The sequence below is a fragment of the Tamandua tetradactyla genome, chromosome 4 (genome assembly GCF_023851605.1).
Source record: "Tamandua tetradactyla isolate mTamTet1 chromosome 4, mTamTet1.pri, whole genome shotgun sequence".
Taxonomy (NCBI): domain Eukaryota; kingdom Metazoa; phylum Chordata; class Mammalia; order Pilosa; family Myrmecophagidae; genus Tamandua; species Tamandua tetradactyla.
The window spans coordinates 114,861,033-114,879,357 of record NC_135330.1 but is presented as its reverse complement, the minus strand read 5'-3'; the positions used below and the strand labels follow the sequence as shown (position 1 = coordinate 114,879,357).

The window sequence follows — 18,325 nt, the reverse complement described above, 5'->3', positions numbered from 1 at the left end:
AGTGGAGGTGGGGGCGGAGGGGAGACAGAAGGGATAAGAGGGTAGATGGAAGGCATGACATGAACCTCCATGTTTAGGGAACTGAAAGCAATTCAGTGTGGATGGAGCTTTGCCATGAGAGCAGTACTGGGACAAATATGACTGAGAGGTAGGAAGGAACCAGATTCTAAAGAGTTTTGACTTTATTTTTCAAGCTAGTAGGAGCTATTTAAGGGTTTTAAAGAGGGAAGGTAGAGGATTATAATTGCCATTGAGGAAGATTGTTCTTCTAAAAACAAAGTGCATGACATGGGAAGTGGGAAACATGAGGCAATTAGGAAGCTATTGACAATAACAATAGAGGACATCTATTGTTTTTTATCTGTCCAGCATCTCTTTCTGGAAGAGAATTACCTTGTCTTCATTCTCTGGCCCACCTATGCTTTGGGTGGACATTGACACAAACCCAGGCAATTATAGTATGCTCTCCCTGGTTAACTGGGATTGATCCAGTCCTGGGCATGTAATCCAAGCAGCACCAAGCAGACTTTTTTCCATGAACTTCCACACATGTACTCTGGGGCACAGGGTTTTGTTTTGTTTTTACAAGATGAAGCAACATAGCTTTGTGGTTTCCCAGGGCCATCGTTTCTGCTACATGGAGAGGGCCCTATAATCATTAAGCCAATATTTAGAGGAAAACAGAGTTGGAAGTTGGGGAAGTGAGTTGTATTGGTATTGTTTGAGGCTAAATTCAGTGTAGCAATAGACTTCCCAGCTACACACACCAATGAATTCCTCTCTTCTTGAGCAAGACTCGATTGGATTTTTATCACTTGCAAGTGAAAGTTTCCTGAGTAAGAAACCAGTTTAAAATTTTGAGAATCCAAGTTAAAGCTTTAAGGAATGAGGAGGGGTGTTGGGGAAGCTACTCAGTAATTGGAGAGACCAATGTGACCACATGAGAGAAGGACCAGGATGATGCCTGGTTTCTGGTTTGCATGGATGATGCCACTTAGAAGATGCTGAATATAAGAAGAAGAACACTATTTTCGAGAATGACAAGTTAACTATTTTGTCTTTTAGATATTTAAGAGATAAACAGTTGGAATTTTCAGTTAAGCAATTGAGATCTGCAAACCACTTCAGAAATACATGTAAATGATGGCACCACAGGATGGTAAGCATCTTAAAAACCTTTTAACACAACACCTCATTTGATATTTTAATCCTATTATTGAACATGTATTACATGCCCACTCTGTGTTATGTATTGTGCTAGGAGTGAGAACACATATGTATTCACAGTCTGTGAAGTTCACAATCCAGTTGGACAGACAGCTATTTTATCTCCGTGAGTGATAAACAAGTGCTAATAGTGGCACCCACACAGTACTGAGTTACAAGGAGGTTGGACTTATCAGCCATGAGCTTACAACTCCTAGCTGAGAGGTGGTGCCATTTCTGCTTGGTAAATCTGACGGTGAAGAATGTACTTCTTTTCTAAGGTAACCCCTTCCATCTTTGGGGTCACTATCAGAAGTTTTATCTTATATTGAGTCAATTCTGTCTTCATTTCTCCCACCAGCCACAGTTCTATTCATTGGGTACTTACAGAATATATTTAGTTTCTTATCTATATAAAAGTCCTTCTCATATTTTATAAGGCTTCTGTGTGTACCTTTAGACTTCCCTTTTCCAGTCTAAACACTAAGTTTCTACTTCCAATGTGCTTCTTATGACATGGTTTTTGGTGGTTGCTAAAGTAGCACTTCTCAATATGTAAAATTATCTTAGTAACTACTTGTTTATCTTGTTTCCCGTTAAACAGTCATCTCCATATGGACAGGGACCTGTCTGTTTTGTCCATTGTTTATTTCCAGCTCCAAAATCAGTGTCTGAAACAAAGTAGTCATTCAATAAGCATTTGCTGATGAAGTTTCTAGCCTTTCATCCTCTCAGCGGATCTTCTGCAAAGGTACTAGAATTTATCTATGCCCTCACTATAATATGCAGTGTTTAGCACCAAATACGGTACTCTGACTGATGTCAGCAGAACCATCATCATATAAGGGGTGGTTGCCAATTTGTTCTGGATCAATATATCTATAGGACACACCCCAAGATTGCACTGGCATTTGAGGGGAGCCACAAATATTGCCCCCCTATATTGGTCATCTCAAACTACTAAGTCCTTTACATCAAACATTGCTAAGCTGTATCACCCCCTTCAGTAATGCCATTACTGGATAATTTTATTTTTTTGATCCTTAGTTCAGAACTTCAAGTATATCCTGCTAAATTTCACCCAATGAATGTCTGCATGGTTTTTGTTTGTGATTCTATTGTCCAATCTTTAGTTCTTCCTACTTTCAATCCTCAGTCTAAATGAGCCTGACTCCAGGTCCCTACAGGTAAGGTTTTGGCATCACCCATTCTGCTGTCCCCAAGCCTGGCTCATTGCTTGGCATCCAGGGCATACTTAGTACAGATTTATTGGGCAAATCTCCAAAGACACGCCTTCTATATTATTTCATGGTATTACTTTAACATCTTAAAAATGACAGAATACCTCAGCTTTCTTCCGGAGACACCCTTCTATTTGGTACCTATCTCTTAATGTGCAGTAATCCAAATACATTTCAATTCAACTCATTTTTCTCATTCATCTTTGTCATAAGTATATTTAGATCAAGGTGATTTGCCGTTATCTAGATACACTGAACTTAGATTGTGTTAATAATTCAATGAAAGAAATGAGTTTTATCTGACATAATTTGACTATAAAGGAATCCACACCGGCCCTTAGTGATTGCCACTTGCTTTCCTTAGGAGCTGGATGTCACATAAGTCCTCTTGTGGACTCTAACAGAGGGAAGAATTTATGGAGTCAATTGTGAAATTGCACTGACCTTTACATTGTCACAGTGGATGAGGATGTGGGGAGTGGGGGCAGGTAGGGAAGCAGTGGGATACATAAACAGCTACAAAAAATCCTGGAGGCTATATTTTAAAGTCTACTTTTGAACTACATGAATTTTCATTTTGTTTAGAAAAGTATCACTTATTCAATGTATATTCAACAGATGTCCACCGGTTATTAGAATCAGGCATATTCAAGATTGAACCCCTCCCCCCTCTTTAGGCCTGATGGTTATTTCAGCAACTTCTTACCCCAGGTTTGGGCCAAAAGTGTCCTGAGTGGAGGAGTCAGGATATAGGAGTGGAAGTACACTAGTCCCCAGCTCCTTCTCCGGCCCCATTTGAGTTAAGAGTATTGTTTCCATTTGCAAATGTTGCTGGAATGAAATACACCAGAAATAGATCGGCTTTTACAAATGGGATTTATTCAGTTACGAGTTTATAGTTTGAAGACCATGAATATGTCTAAATTAAGGCATCAACAAGAGGATACCTTCACTCAAGAAAGGCTAATACAGTCTAGGGTTTCTCTGTCAGTTGGGAAGGCACATGGCTGGCATCTCCTGGTCCTTTGCTTCCAGGTTGCACTGCTTTCTGATTCCAGTGTTTTCTATGTTAGCTGTCCAAGCATCTCCAAATGTCTGTGTCTAGGTGTCTGCTCTCTGTTTTGGCCCTTTAAGGACTTCAATAAACTAATTAAGACCCACCTTGAATGGGCAGGGTCACATCTCCCTCTAATCAAAAGGTCCCATTGACAATTGAGTGTGCTACATCTTCCACGGAAAATCTAATCAAAAGGTCCCGCCCAAACAAGAGGTCTGCCCCATAAAACTGGATTAGGATTAAAAGAACATGGCTTTTCTGGGATACATAGCAGTTTCAAACCAGCACAAGTGTCTTGGTAAATGTGTATTACTTTTTTTTTCTCTCTATTTACACCATGTGTAATGATCCCGGAACACTATGAGAGTGCTTAGATTTGAATCTTGGCAACATCCTTTAAAACCAGACTACTTCGCAATGGACCAAGCAAATAGCCCCTTTCAACATAAAACAGCATGGTCCTTCTCTCTTGACTCGTCCTTCAGCCAGATCAATTGGCATTAAGGGCCACATCTCATGGAATGTTCAAGACATTTAGTAACAACCATTGTATCTCCTACATGATTTATGACTGCTCTTCTCTGGAGGTTTTGGCAAAAAGAAAGGAATTTAGAGTTTGCTATACATGTGGCACTTCAACAGGCTGGTAATCTCAGTTTGTGCAAGCTAGTTTGAGGAGGCTGTCACTTTCCTCACGTCTGTGACAGGATGATTATCATCCCATCTTGGCTCTCCATAGCCTACAAATCCAGAAATGGATAAAAATGCAGACAGCTCACAAGGAGAGGTTTTTCTCATCTAGAGCACTCTTACAAGCACTTAAATGATTACTTTAAAATGTTTCCAATGTTTCATTTTTCGCTATGTATAGTGTAAGCGAGTTTCTCACTCTCTGTCTCTCTAGCCTCTCTTCTTTCTTTCTTTCTGTCTAGACTTGCTCAGAAAGCATGAGCACTTGGGGATCAGAATATCATTAAGAAGCACATTGCTACTAAAATGTGCTAAATGTTAACTTATAGTCCTAAAGAATCCCTGCATTGTCTTGTGTATGGACCTGACTGCTGGAAAATGACTTAAACTGTTGTGGAGCTTTTAATTCTAGAATATTTCATCGGTCTTCTGGGACCAGGACTGAATTTGATTAATTCTTAGAGAAAAGCATTTAATAGTGCCGTGTGCCAGGATGAGTAACAGTTGATGAACAACAATAATAATAGTCCCATAAACGTTCGCTGATAGAGGCTTTTATCGATTCTGTGAAGAAACTCCTGGTTCATCACTTAATTTCACAACTTCCCCTCACCTTCCCCATCCTTCCACCAGGTGGCAGAAGAAGTGCCAATATACTGAGCTTGAGAGCTTGTGGACTCAGATGTAGGAGATGGTATCAAAGATAGGAAATATTTACTGTAATATATTGCTATGATTTTATTTTTATTAAACTTTCTACCTAGAAGTATCTTGAAATAAAGAAAAGATGGTGGAGGAAACAGGTGCTGAGTTGGAAGTTAAAAACTGAGCCACAGATGGTAGCCCATGACAAACTCTGGGATCTGTCCTATAACTACTTGATGAAGAGTGCTTTGAAAACTATTTCTTTTTTTTCTTTGTTTTGTACATATATTATATTATACAATAAAAAAGGCTTTTAAAAAATCAAGCCACAGATGAAAGACCAGGGGATATTTTAATAATTTTTCTGGTATCCTTATGATATAGGCAACGGGGACAGGGGAGGGACTTAATGAATGGAGAGGGCATTTCATCCATCCTCCCTTTGCACGTGGGAATGTTAAGTAGGAAAGACTGTGGATGTGAGATATGCTCTTTTATCAAATTCTGTGATGGGTCTAGGTCTTACAAGGATTGCATTTTCTACTCCTATTGAGGTTACTTTTGAGAGCAAACCTTAAAAATTCCTCCCCCCAGTTAAAGAGTATAAGGAAATAAAAGGGGGGTAGCCAGGGATTTGAGGGCCATCAGCCAATAAAAAGAAGAGTTTGAATTCTAGCAGCTGGTAAATGTTTAACATCTTGGCACTGTCAAGTGTTGCCCAAGTTCATTTACCAAGTTCTTAAACAAACCGGGGAAAAATGTTTTATTATTCCTGTATAATGGATTTAAAAGGGAGATCTAAAAAAAGATAGTGTGCTTCAGTCAGGGAACAACTTCATTCATATTCTCATTGGCAAGTCTCATCTACATCTCAAAACCAAAGCATTCTCATGGATTTACATAGCTTGTCTTTTGAGATAAATGGCCCTTAGATTACAGTTTAGAGAAAAAAGAAGAAAGCAGAAAGAGATTGTTTTGAGTATATTCTTTTTAGGCAATATTCTGCTTGCTAGAAATGGAAAATTAATTTTTAGAGATGGTTCTAAGATTTTTAAATTCATATGTGAGAAGCATATTTCTCAGAAGTACATGCAGTTATGATGTTTCATCGCATACAACTGTTTCCTGAAGTCCTAGCTTTCACCTCTCCTAGTCACCATGGCAACAAGAACACAAATGCAATATCCATACTGAGTTGATCTATGAAGAATTTCTGGCTGTATACATAGTCCATATATTTGAACTGAGAATTGCAAAATAATTTAATGTAATTTTAAATATAGTAAATTATCTGAGTGAGTCATAAAATGGAAATACAGTGTGTGGTTAGGAAAATGTAATCCCATATATGAGCCAAGGGGAAAGTGTCAGATTCCCATTCTTTCTAAACACTCCATCTTGCCTTCCCTCATCTCCCTCCCTGATGCAAAGAATATCATGGAAAGCTTAAAGAAAATTATTCTCAGCCTTTATTTTTCTTCTTTCCAAAGTTCAAGCCTGAAATAAATAATTTATTTTTAGGCAAATCATAAACTGTAATCTGAGACGTTAGTCCTTGGTGTGTGTATTGGGGAGATGGAGCCCACTTCAGCATCCCTAATTATGGGCTAAACTGCCTTCCTAGACACCTTTCTAAATGTTCACTCTGCATTCTGAGGGAAGAAACCCGACACTGAAATTACATCGCTGATGAAAGCACTCTTTCCTGAATCTCCCTAAAGCAGGGATGGATAGAGTCTATGATGGAATAAAGGTCTGGTCCATGCCTCATATCTGGAGAGGAACCCAGAAAGGATCCCACCCTAGTTAAGAAAACAGTAACACAGTGGGATTCATCAGGACCGGAGCGTTTTCTGGGGTACGGTAAGGGTGGTAAGCCATGAAAGAAAAGCAGGGAAGTTGGATGCAAGAGACACAAAGAAAAGTCTCCGCAGGGAGTCTTGCACAGATGCTTAATAAATGCTTTTTGATTGGACTGAAAGATCAAAGTGTGGTGTTAGTGTCACACGGTTTTAGCACCATCGCCTATGAATGCCTTCAGCAATCCAAATCTCGGTTAATTTGGGGGACCAGATGTGGGAAGTGATGCAGTGCCTGTGCTCTAATGTGAGTGTGCAGCAGGGCCACCGCGGAAGAGGGACTGGACAGAGGCCTTCTGTTTTCCAGGGGCCACAGTCCTCAGCCAAAGCCTGTAGTCAGCTCTTGGTGTTGTAAAAAACAATCTTGGTGTGTTTTTGAGACTGTGGGAAGTGCTTCTGCTCAGTTTTCTGATGTCTAAAATGAGAATAATAATATTTGTTTATTTGTATAATCTAACTCGAAAACATGTGTGATGCTAAAAAAGAGTTTTTGAGCAGCAGTTGTAAAAATACAAGGTCTTTCTGCATCAGGATGTTCTGCTAGCTCCTTGAGGAGGCAGTGTCACAGCTGAGTGGAAAAAATGCTGGTCTCAGAGCCCAGAGAGGCAAATTCAAGTCCCAGCTAGACATAAAACAGCTGTGAGTCCATGACAAAGCCTTTCTGGGTCTCTAGAATTCAGTTTTCTCTTCCACAGAATTATAATGCTGGTCTAGATGATATTCCCTCTAATAATATTTCATTATTCTACTATTCGAATTAAGAAAAAAAGCAAGGTAAGATCCTTGTTTCCCTTGGAAGATCAGTTTTACTTGGGACTCCCTCAAATAACTCTCCGGATATCTTGAAAAGGGGGAAAGGCTCTTATATGCAAATTCTCCAGTTGTATTTGAGAACTCTGAGTGAAACCAATACATTTTACATGTCCAGAAACATGACCATAGGGTGGAAAGGGAAATAACGCAAGTTCTAGGCAGCAAAGACCTGCTCTTATCTCTACTTCTGTCCTGCTCCAGCCACATACCCTAATCTGGGGTTAGGCCAGCAACAAAAGGGTCATGTGCACGAAGGGTCTGGGGACTTGTGGGAGGAGAAGGGGGTAGAGAAAGGACTTTTGTGGGTCCATGGTAAAGATGTTGTTTTTTAAGAAATACACAAAATGGTGAAGAATGGGTGTTACTTTTGATTACTCAGGTCCAGCTTTCAAGACTTTTCCAATAGAAAAAAGTACGTGCATATGTATGTAAATTGTGTATGAGTACACATACACATACACACACACACATATACGCACACATACTAAAGAATAATCTCAGTCAAGATCTCATCTTCTCACCAGTGGTCTCTTCTCTGCTTGTACATCTTACCTTTAGTCGCTCCCCATCAGATACAAACCTAGAGAACTACAGACTGGGAAGCTGCAACACTCTCTCCTAGATCCTCTTCTTGGTGTGAACATTCCATACACTTTGACCACTGCCAAAGCACCCCCAGCAGCACAAAAAATAAGGACAGGACTTGAGAATTCTAACTAGGAAATTGCAAATGCCCACAGTTTTTATATTTGCTACTGTTTCCATATCAAATATTCTTTTTAGGAAAAATGATCATTCTTAAAATATCAAAATTAAATCCCTTAAGGCCTAAAAAAGGATGGCGGCTCTGGGAAAGTATTAAAATGGAATACTACTGTGTATAAGTAAAATTGTTCACAATATTTATGAAATTCCTTGTGCACTCAAATTTGCCAAATTAAAGTTCAGTGTTCCCCTCGTATGTTTCTTTCTATTGGCACAGAAAACAAAAGGGCAAATATTTCCTGAACTCTTTAGTGATGCAATGAAATCTGGGTTCATTGATGGGAACCAATACTGCGTGAGGTATTTATGCTAGAGAGGTGATTGCTATTTTGGATTGGAGCATGTACGTAGAGCGATGTGTCTTATATACATATATAGAGAAAGCAAGCAATGTATAATATGCACGTATGTATAATAATTCTCTTTTGGAAAAAATTCAGCCTTTCCTTCCCCATGATTATTCCCAATACTAATATAAGGATTTTATTACCATTAATCTATTCGTCAATTATTTCTACAATTTCCACCTTGGTTTTGGTTCTCCTCCTAAAATACTATTGTGAATTGATACAGGATGGATGCAAATTCATATTCCAAAGAGGATAGTATTCCTCAACCTACAACAGACAGGACTAGAAACTTTTGGGAAATCTAGTTGATAATACACGGGCCACCACCATCACCACCACCACCTCCCTACAACACCACATTAACAACAATGACAAAGTCTGCTCTCTTCTCCTCAGCTCCCATCTTGTGTTTTCTCTGTCTGATCTCCTGCCAATACAAGTGATAATATTCTTCTGGGATGACAGTCCCATTCTTGGCCATTTCGATGTGTAAGGCCAACCATAATCAGGTATTTGCAACTGTGCATGAGTTTTTCATAGTCTGGACCCAACAGGAAGGGCCAGATAATTTGCTATGAAAGCACTGAGTATATGCAGTGAAGGGGCAGGTTATTTTGGGAGAAAAAATTTTGTGAATGGGTAGAGTACAGAGAGAGGAAAAGAGAGAGAAGGGATTAAAGTAAAACTGTACTCTAGCAAATGGAGTCTAACAGAACAGGATCCAAATCCTGGCTTCTTCATTTAAAACTATTTTTATATTCTTAGGCCTATTACTTAATCTCTATGATCCTTAAATCATTCATCTGTAAATCAGGATAAAAATACTTATATTATTGATTTGTTTTGAGGATTATATTAAAAGACTAATATAAAGCTTTTAGTACAATTTCTTCAAAAATAATATTTTCATTAATTTATAATTTTCCAAGGAAAATCACTATGTGCATATAGTCATGGGGAAAACTTTGAAACTTTTCTTGTTTGAGGAATGTTACTAAATGAATTTCCTATTCTAAGGAAATAATTGAACATGTGTGGAATATTATTTGTAAAACAATGCTTAAACATAAATGCCCAATAATGGAGAAACAAAAAGTAAACCATGGTAGATTTATACAACAAAGGACACACTTTTGATCAAAGACACAAATAAGTTCAAAGTAAAAAGATGGAAAGAGATATACCATGCAAACAGTAACCATGAGAGAGCAGGAATGGCTGTACAAATATCAAAGAATAGAGACTTTAGTACAAGGAATATCCTTAAAGACTAAAAGGGACATCTAATAATGATAAAAGAGTCAATACAACAAGAAGATACAACAATTTATATAGAAACCTCAAATATACATGAAGCAGAGATTCAAAATACACGAAGCAAAAGCTGACAGAATTCATAGTAGAAATAAATAATTCAGTAATTATATTTGGATAATTAATACTCTTCTCTCAAAAACTGATAGAACAACTAGAAAGATAATCATTAAGGAGGACTCAAATAACACTATCAACCAACTTAACCTTATCAACATATATAAGGTATTCCACCTAACACCAGCAGAATACATATTCTTTTTAAGTGCATTGGATTGTTTTCTAGCATAGATCTTAACAAAGGCCATAAAACAAGTAGTAATAAATTTAATAGGATTGAAATCATGCAAAACATATTCTCTGAGCATGATGGAATTAAAATAGAAATCAATGGCAAAAACATCTAGGGAATCTTCAAATATTTGGAAACTGAATAGCACACTTCTGAATAAGTCATGGTTTAAAAAGGATTCACAATGGAAATCAGAAAATATTGGGAACTGATTAAGAATGAGAACAGCATATCAAAGTTTATGTGATGCAGATAAAGTAGTACTTTAAGGTGATATAACAGCAGAAGAAGGAAATTTATAGTTACAAATGCTTATATTAAAACAGAAGGAAGATCCAAAATTAAAAGTATAAATTTCTAACTTAAGAAGCTTCGAGAAGAAGAGTGATTCAAATCCACAGTAAGAAATAATCCAAATGGAAAGATCTAAATGGAAATCAGTGAAATAGAAAACTAAAAAATAGTTAGTTTTTTAAAAACTAGAAAAAAAAATAGAAAACACAAAAAATAACAGAGAATTTCAATTACAATAAAATTTAGTTCTTTGAAAACATCAATAAAATTGAGGAACTTTCACCTAGGTTGACCAAGGTAAAAAGAAAGAAGACACAAGTTACCAAAATCAGGAATGAAAGAGAGAACATCACTACAGACCATACAGAAATTAAAATAATTATAAGGAAATACTATGAACAACTTTATGACAACAGATTAGACAATTTAGATGAAATGGACAAATTTCTGGAAAGACACAAATTATTGAAACTTGCTTAAAGAGAAACAGAAAATCTAAATAGATCTATCTCAAAGAAAGTGAATTGGTAATTTAAAATCTTTCCACTAATATAATCTATCAAACATTTAAGGAAGAAATAATACCAATTTTATGCAAACTCAGAAAATAGGTAAAAGAACACTTTCCTACTAATTTAACGAAGTCAGTTTTACCCAGATAAAGCTGCACAGGTATCATATAAACAAACAAACAACAAATGAATATCTCTCATGAATATATAAAACTTGTTAACAAAACATTGGCAAATTAAATTTATCAATATATAAAAAAAGATTATAAACCATGAAATAGTGGGATATGCAAGAGAAGTTTCAAAGTTAAAAAATCAGTCAATGTAAACACAATATTAAGAGACTAAAGGGCAAAAACCATATGCTCACAGTACAGCCCCCCAAAAAAGGTATTGGAAAAAATCTAATACCTATTCATGATAAAACCTCCCAACAAAGAAGAAATAGAAGGGAACTTCCTCAACTTAATAAGTTAAAACTCACTAACTTAATAAACAGCACCAAACAAACCCCACAGTTGATATTATACTTAATGATGAAAGACTAATAATTTTTTTTTTCCTTTAGATTGGGGAAATTCATTGTATTGGATGCTCTAGCTAATGCAATAAGGCAAGAGAAAGAAACTGAAAGCATGTAGATTAGAAAGGGAAGCAAAATGTTTTATTCATAGATGAAATGATCTTCTATATAGAAAAATCCTAAGGAATCTAAGAAAAAGACTAATAGAATCATTAATAGAGTTCAGCAAATGTGATGGTTAAGTTCACGTATCAATGTGGCTGAGTTGTATTGCCAAGTTGTTTGATTAAGCAAGTACTGGCCTGACTATTACTGTGAAGGTACTCTGCAGATGGATTTTCATCTATAACCGGCTGATTGCATCTAGAATCAACAAAGGAGAGTGCCTTAAGCAATAAGGAGAGTCTCTTTGCACAATTACTTAGAGGTCTTAGAACCAGACTGATTTTAGAAATCAGGAAGAATTCCTACCTCTCCTACAGCCAGCTGACTTCTCCTAGGGAATCAGCTTCACATTCGTCAGTTTCCAACTTACAGCCTGCCTTCCAGAATCTGTACTTGCCAATCCTCATGGTTGAATGAGGTAATTCCTATAATAAATCTCTTCATGTTTTTGTTCCTCTGGAGAAACCTAACATAGGAAAGTAAAAGGATACTAGATCAATATAAAAAAAATTGACATATTTCTATATACTAGCAATAAACTATCTTAATGAAGAAAATAATTCCATTCATGATAACATAAAAAGGGTGCAAATATTTATGGATAAATGTTTTTAAATATGACTTATACATTAAAACTACAGAATATTGCTGAGAGAAATTTATGGAAAGCTAAATAAAAGATATACAGGCAGACTGAACTATGTACCCCAAAACAAACATGTTATTAATCTTAATGTGCATTCCTGTGAGTGTGAACCCACTGTAAACAGGACCTCGTGAAGGTCGTTTACTTTTAAAGTGTGGCTCATGTGAATGAGGGTGGGTTTTAATCTGGATTACTGAAGGCCTTACTAACTAGGAACTGGAAGTCACAGAAGCAAGAAAGGAGAGGACCTTGCCATGTGATTGGAGGCAGAGATAAAAGCCAAAGAACCTCAAGGATTGCAGGTAGCCAGCACAGAATGCTAAAAACTCCAGGGAGAAGCAAGCCTTCTAGCCCTAGAAACTATGAGCCAAAACTGCTTGCTGTTTAAATCAACCTACTATGTGGTATTTGTCATAGCAGCCTGACAAACTAAGATATACACCTTGCTTGTATATTATAAACTCAGTATTGTTAAGGTATTAATTCTCCTCAAATTGATCTAGAAATTCAAAACAATTGACTAAAATATCAGTTGGCTTCTTTTATTAGATTTTAATAAATTGATCCTAGGATTAATATGGAAATGTAAAGGAACTGTAATAGACAAAACCATTTTTAAAAAGAGGAACATCGTTGAAAGACTTAAGCTATCTGATTTCCAAACTCACCACAAAGATAGCATAGTCAAGATAGTGTGTTATTGTCAAACAATAGACATAAGAATAGAGACTAGAAAGAAACTCACATATGGTTAGTTGATTTTCAACAAACTGCCAAGGTAATTCAATGGAGTAAGATAATTTTTTCAACAAAAGGTGCTTAATCAATTGGATACACATATGCAAAAAAAAAAAGATAACTTTAAAGACCATAAAGTAAAATGTAAGAACTAAAATTATAAAACATCTAGAAGACAAAGGAGAAAAGTCTGCAATCTTGGGGTAGGAAAATATTTCTTAGATAGGACATCAAAAACACAATCCATTAAATAAGTTGATAAACTGAGAAACTTTTGGTCATCAAAAGATACCTTTAATAAATGAAAAGACAGGACACAGACTGGGAGAAAATATTCCTAAAACCTCTGATAAAGGACTTTTAAATAGAATAAAGAACTTTCCTAACTCTATAATAAGACACATAAACCAATTAAAAATGAACAAATGATTTGGATAGATATTCCACCAAGAAGATATTCAAATGGCTGATCAGCACATGAAAAGATGGTTAGTGTCATTAGTCATTCAGGAAATGCAAATTGCATGCATCATGAGATACCACTCTACACCCACTAGAATGGTTGAACTCAAAAAGACTGAAAACTCCAAGCACTGGTGAGGATCTGAAGGAACTGAAACCCTAGTACACTGTAGGAAGGAGTAAAATGGTACAACCACTTTGGAAAAGAGTTTGGTAGTTTCTTAAAAAGTTAAACACTAACAGCCAACAATTCAACTCCCAGGTATCAACTCAAGAGAAATGAGGTTGTCCATATAGGGTAGGCCATGGTGGCTCAGCAGGAAGAGTTCTTGCTTGCCATGCTGGAGACCCAGGTTTGAATCCCAGTGCCTGCCCATGCAAAACAAAACAGAACAAAAAACATATATGAGTGGTTTATAGCAGCATTATTCATACTACTAAAACACTGGCAATAATAAAAATATCCATCAACTAGTGAATAATAAACAAAATGTAGTAAATCCTTACAATGGAATACTACAAAAGGAGAAAACTAGTGACACGTGCAACAATTTGAATAAACCTCAAAAACATATGCTAAATGAAAGAAGCCAGATGCATAAGAATATGATGACTACATTTATATAAAATTTCTTTTAAAAAGGTACAACTATATTGGTTATCTGGGGCTAAGGTTGGGAGCAGGAATTGACCATAAACATTTCAAGAGAATATGCTAAAACAGGATTGTGGCAAGGGCTGCACAATCATTAATAAAAATTTACTAAAATTCACTGTACTGTACCTTAAAATGAGTGAAATTTATAGTATGTAAAATATCTTTAAGAAAGCTGTTTAAGAAAACTGACACAAAGACTAGTCATGACATGGGATAATGTTTGATATAATAGTGAATTAAAAAGCAGGATACAGAATTATATGTACACTGTGATTATGATTATATAAAAATGTACTCAGATAAAAAAGAAATTGGAAAAATCCATAAAATAAAATGTGCTAGTATTGAGGTGGTGGGATTTTTTTTTTCCCTTGTCTCTATTTTTCAAATTTTCCATAATGGGATTTTATTATTTTTGTAATAAAATTTAATTTAACAAATCTCTTTGTTGTTGAAACTTAAATGCTTTAAGAGTCAGAAGTAAATGGTGCATATCAATACTGTTTATTTTGTATACAATGATATGGCTTAACATTTGAGGTATAGGGGAGTCCTTGCTCTGCTCAATGCTGATATGAAGAGATTGATTTCAGTTACCAACAACATGGCTCAAATTCCAATTACCATGGTATATATCTAATTTTGACAGGCTGCTATGACAAGTACCACACAATGGGTTGGTCTAACAACAGGAATTTATCATCTCACAGTTTTGCAGGTTTGAAGTCCAAAATCAAGGACCTGTGAAGTTAATGCTTTCTTTCCAAAGTCTGTAGCATTCTGGAGCCAACTTGTTGAACTCTGGAGTTTCTTGGCTTTCATCTCTGCTTCTTATCACCTGGTAATTTCCCTCTCCTTGTTATTCTTCTGTTATATGCTGACTTCCAGCTTCTTCCTGTGAGGCCTTCTCTGACTTCTTGCTCCCAGGTTCTTCTCTCTATAAGGCATAGAAGTAACAGCTGACCATTGGAATGTTTATACTGCTCCTGTTGAGAAATTGTAGATATCCAACTAATGTAGGTTAGTGAAAGCAAACTTATTGACATGAATGAGGAAAGTGTGTTGAAAGGGCAAAGATGTCCCATAGGAAATAATGAAAGCAAAAATCTTCACAGTAAAGCAACTCTCAAGAGATACTTTATGACCCTGAAAGTACAATGGGTAAAACATTGGTAGCTGATTCAAACTGAGAAAGGAGTGTGACAATTTACTCAGGCACAGAAAAGATGCTCACTCTTTATTGTAATTATACAGTGAAAAAATGCAAATGTTCAAACTATTCTTGAAAAGTTTTTTACAAAGATATAAAATGCTTTAACTCTCAATGTTTCTAATGTTTTAAATTATGGTACATTAAATAACTATTAGTTTCAGTAAATTTTTATTTCCCTATATTTTTATAACTAACAGTAAATGATTTTACAGTGTTCTGACAAAATTTTAAATCTCATGTAATAATAGTAATTTTCCTATTAATTATTTAAGTTCTCTTTGGCACAGTTTTGGCTTGTACGGTCATTGTTATGGTCCCACACTACCATTCAAAGCAACGACTGCCTGACAGTTTCAGGTATATGCCATTAACCAAGTTCTGACTCTCTATATACATTCTTTTAAGGTCTGCTAGTCTCTGCCTGTTTCTGCTTCTGTAGCATAAGCGAAAACACCTTCAACAAAGCAGCCGTCATTCCCTTACCTCAGGGATAGTTATATAGAGAACATGCAATAAGTCATTGATAAGTGAATGAACATGCATCAGAAATGAGACTCCATGAATATGAGCAAGTATTGAATACAGCTTGATAGAACCTGACTGTCAATCCTCCAAATACGTTAGTTACTCCTCCTGAAGCATCCATCTGACCATTTGGTTGAACTCTGGGTTTTCTTGCAACATTCAAAAATGTGATTTATTAAATTTCTCCAAGAAGAACTTTTCAAGAATTTTCTCCAGTACAAAGAGTTTGAAACTTACATGGCATTTGTAGTAACTCAAAACATTTCATTTCCTTGCAGCATCCACAACTGGACACTTTTTGACATGAAAATTGATAGAAAATGTTGAAAGATGAAGTTCATTTCCTCATTCATTTGCTCAATTATAATCATGTCCTGGGATGCACATGCAATTTTGATAGGTCCATAAAGATCCATTGTAGTTCCAAAGATCCAAAATGGCACCAAGTGTATCATATAGTCTTTTGTGGCTGCTGTAACAAATTACCACATATCTGGTAGTTTAAAACAATAAGGTTTTATTCCCTCACTGTTATATAGGCCAGAAGTCCATAGTCAGTGTTACTGGGCTGCAACCAAGGTGTTGGCAGGGCCACATTCCCTCTGAAGTCTCTTTAGGAGAATTGCTCCTTACTTCTTCCAAACCCTGGCGGCTGTTGAAATTCCTTGGTTTGAGGCCACATCATTCTAATCTCTGCCTCCATCTTCACATTGTGTGTGTCTTCTTCTCTGTGTGTGTATGTCTTCTCCTCTTCTCTTTCTTATACGAACACTTGTGATGACATTTAGGGTGTACACAAAATACTCCAGGATAATCTCTTTGTCTCAAGATCCTTAATTTAATCACATTTGCAAAGACTTCTTTCCAACTAAAATAATATTTACAAGTTTCAGGGACTGTGAAGTGGGTATCTTTTAGGGCCATTTTCTGACCTACCACCTATATTGTATATATATATTTCCTGGAACAACATGGGGCAGGATAAACTGGGGTGATATCAATACCAAATTCCTTAGCAAGGCTGAGCCCCCTTCCCTTTTTGGACACTCTCACCCATGCCAATGGTTTTTACTAGTACATACCTGATTACTTTCAAAACTTTATTTATAGCCCAAGCATATTTAAGTTTCCACCATAAATGTCAACTGAAAATATGATATATCATCTGTATTGGTTTGCTAGAGCTATCAGAATGCAATATATCAGAAATGGAATGGCTTTTAAAAAGGCAATTTATGGGCAGGCCACAGTAGCTCAGCAGGCAAAATTCTTGCCTGCCACGCCGGAGACCTGGGTTCATTTCCCAGTGCCTGCCCATGAAAAAAAAAAAAGGCAATTTATTAAGTTACATCATGAAAATAACCTTGAAATTCAACCTCCCAACCCCTGGTTCATTCTTCCCCTCAATTATCTCCATTTTATCCAGAGGTATCTTTTTAAACGCAGATATGATTACATTATTCTTCCTAAAAACCCTTACTGACTCCTATGGCCTATAAGACAAAATCCTAACACCTTATTTTAGAAGACTTTTACCATTGTCTTTTCCAGGTTTGCCTCTATCCATTCTTAGTCACATGTTCTATGTTCCAACTATATGACACCCTTACTCTTTGCCAAAATATCCATCCAGTCTTTGCACACGCTGTTTATTCTACCTAGACTATCCTTCTCTTAGTCAAACCCTGAACTTCTATTTATTCATCAAAGGCTAATGCATGCCTCACCATTTTTCGAAGATCTCACTGACTTCCCTAGGTGGAATGAACTATTCTCTCCTGTGTGCTCCCTTAGGAATCTCTTTAATGCCTCTAACAGAGAAGTGATGAAGTCTGGTTGTGAGTTCTGTGATGGATAAGAACTATGTCTCCTTCCTGTTGGCATTTCCTAGAACCTAGCATAACATCTTTGGCAAGTACGAGCTTAACAGCTGTTAAATGGGATTGAATATACATTTTACAAAACAATGAATGTTTCCCCCTTTTCTTAAGCTTATTATTTTTTTATTTTACAAAGCAAACATATTTGAGAAGCTATACATTATGATTAAAAGAAAATTATCTGACTTCCAGTTTCAGCTCCAACATGTAAAGAGCTTAGAAGCCATCACTCCCATCCTTACAACATGAAAAGAGCAGAACAAATTAGAAATCAATGACTTTTCTTGGACACACCAGAGAACCAAGATTGCAAGTCAGACAGTTGCCCTGAAACTTGGAGAGATAGACAAATGCAATCACAGCAGAAATCTGTTATGAGCAGATGCCACTGGAGCCAAAAAAAACTGGTAAGAACATCTAAAACATAATTATGAATTGCTGGAGGCTGAATGTGAGCTAGCAACAGAGTGGGAAATT

At 36.4% G+C, this 18,325-nt stretch overlaps 2 long non-coding RNA genes across 6 annotated transcripts in view; one reads left to right on the top strand and one right to left on the bottom strand.

The window, feature by feature from the left end:
* The window catches only part of LOC143681349 (uncharacterized), a 173,006-nt gene that overhangs the window by 37,985 nt on the left and 116,696 nt on the right, over positions 1-18,325 (bottom strand). For 2 of the 5 annotated variants that reach the window (XR_013174550.1, XR_013174553.1), the window contains exons 4-6: positions 14,972-15,167; positions 13,814-13,941; positions 12,033-12,192 (exon numbers count right to left, since the gene is read on the bottom strand). The exons of 2 other annotated variants lie outside the window; for them this stretch is intronic. This is a non-coding gene — a long non-coding RNA (uncharacterized LOC143681349). The remainder of the gene's footprint in view (positions 1-12,032; positions 12,193-13,813; positions 13,942-14,971; positions 15,168-18,325) is intronic. One more of the 5 variants, XR_013174551.1, reaches the window with a different exon arrangement.
* On the top strand, positions 1,267-18,249 carry LOC143681352 (uncharacterized). Its single transcript, XR_013174558.1, has 3 exons — positions 1,267-1,487; positions 1,811-1,957; positions 18,041-18,249. It is a non-coding gene; the product is annotated as an uncharacterized LOC143681352 (long non-coding RNA).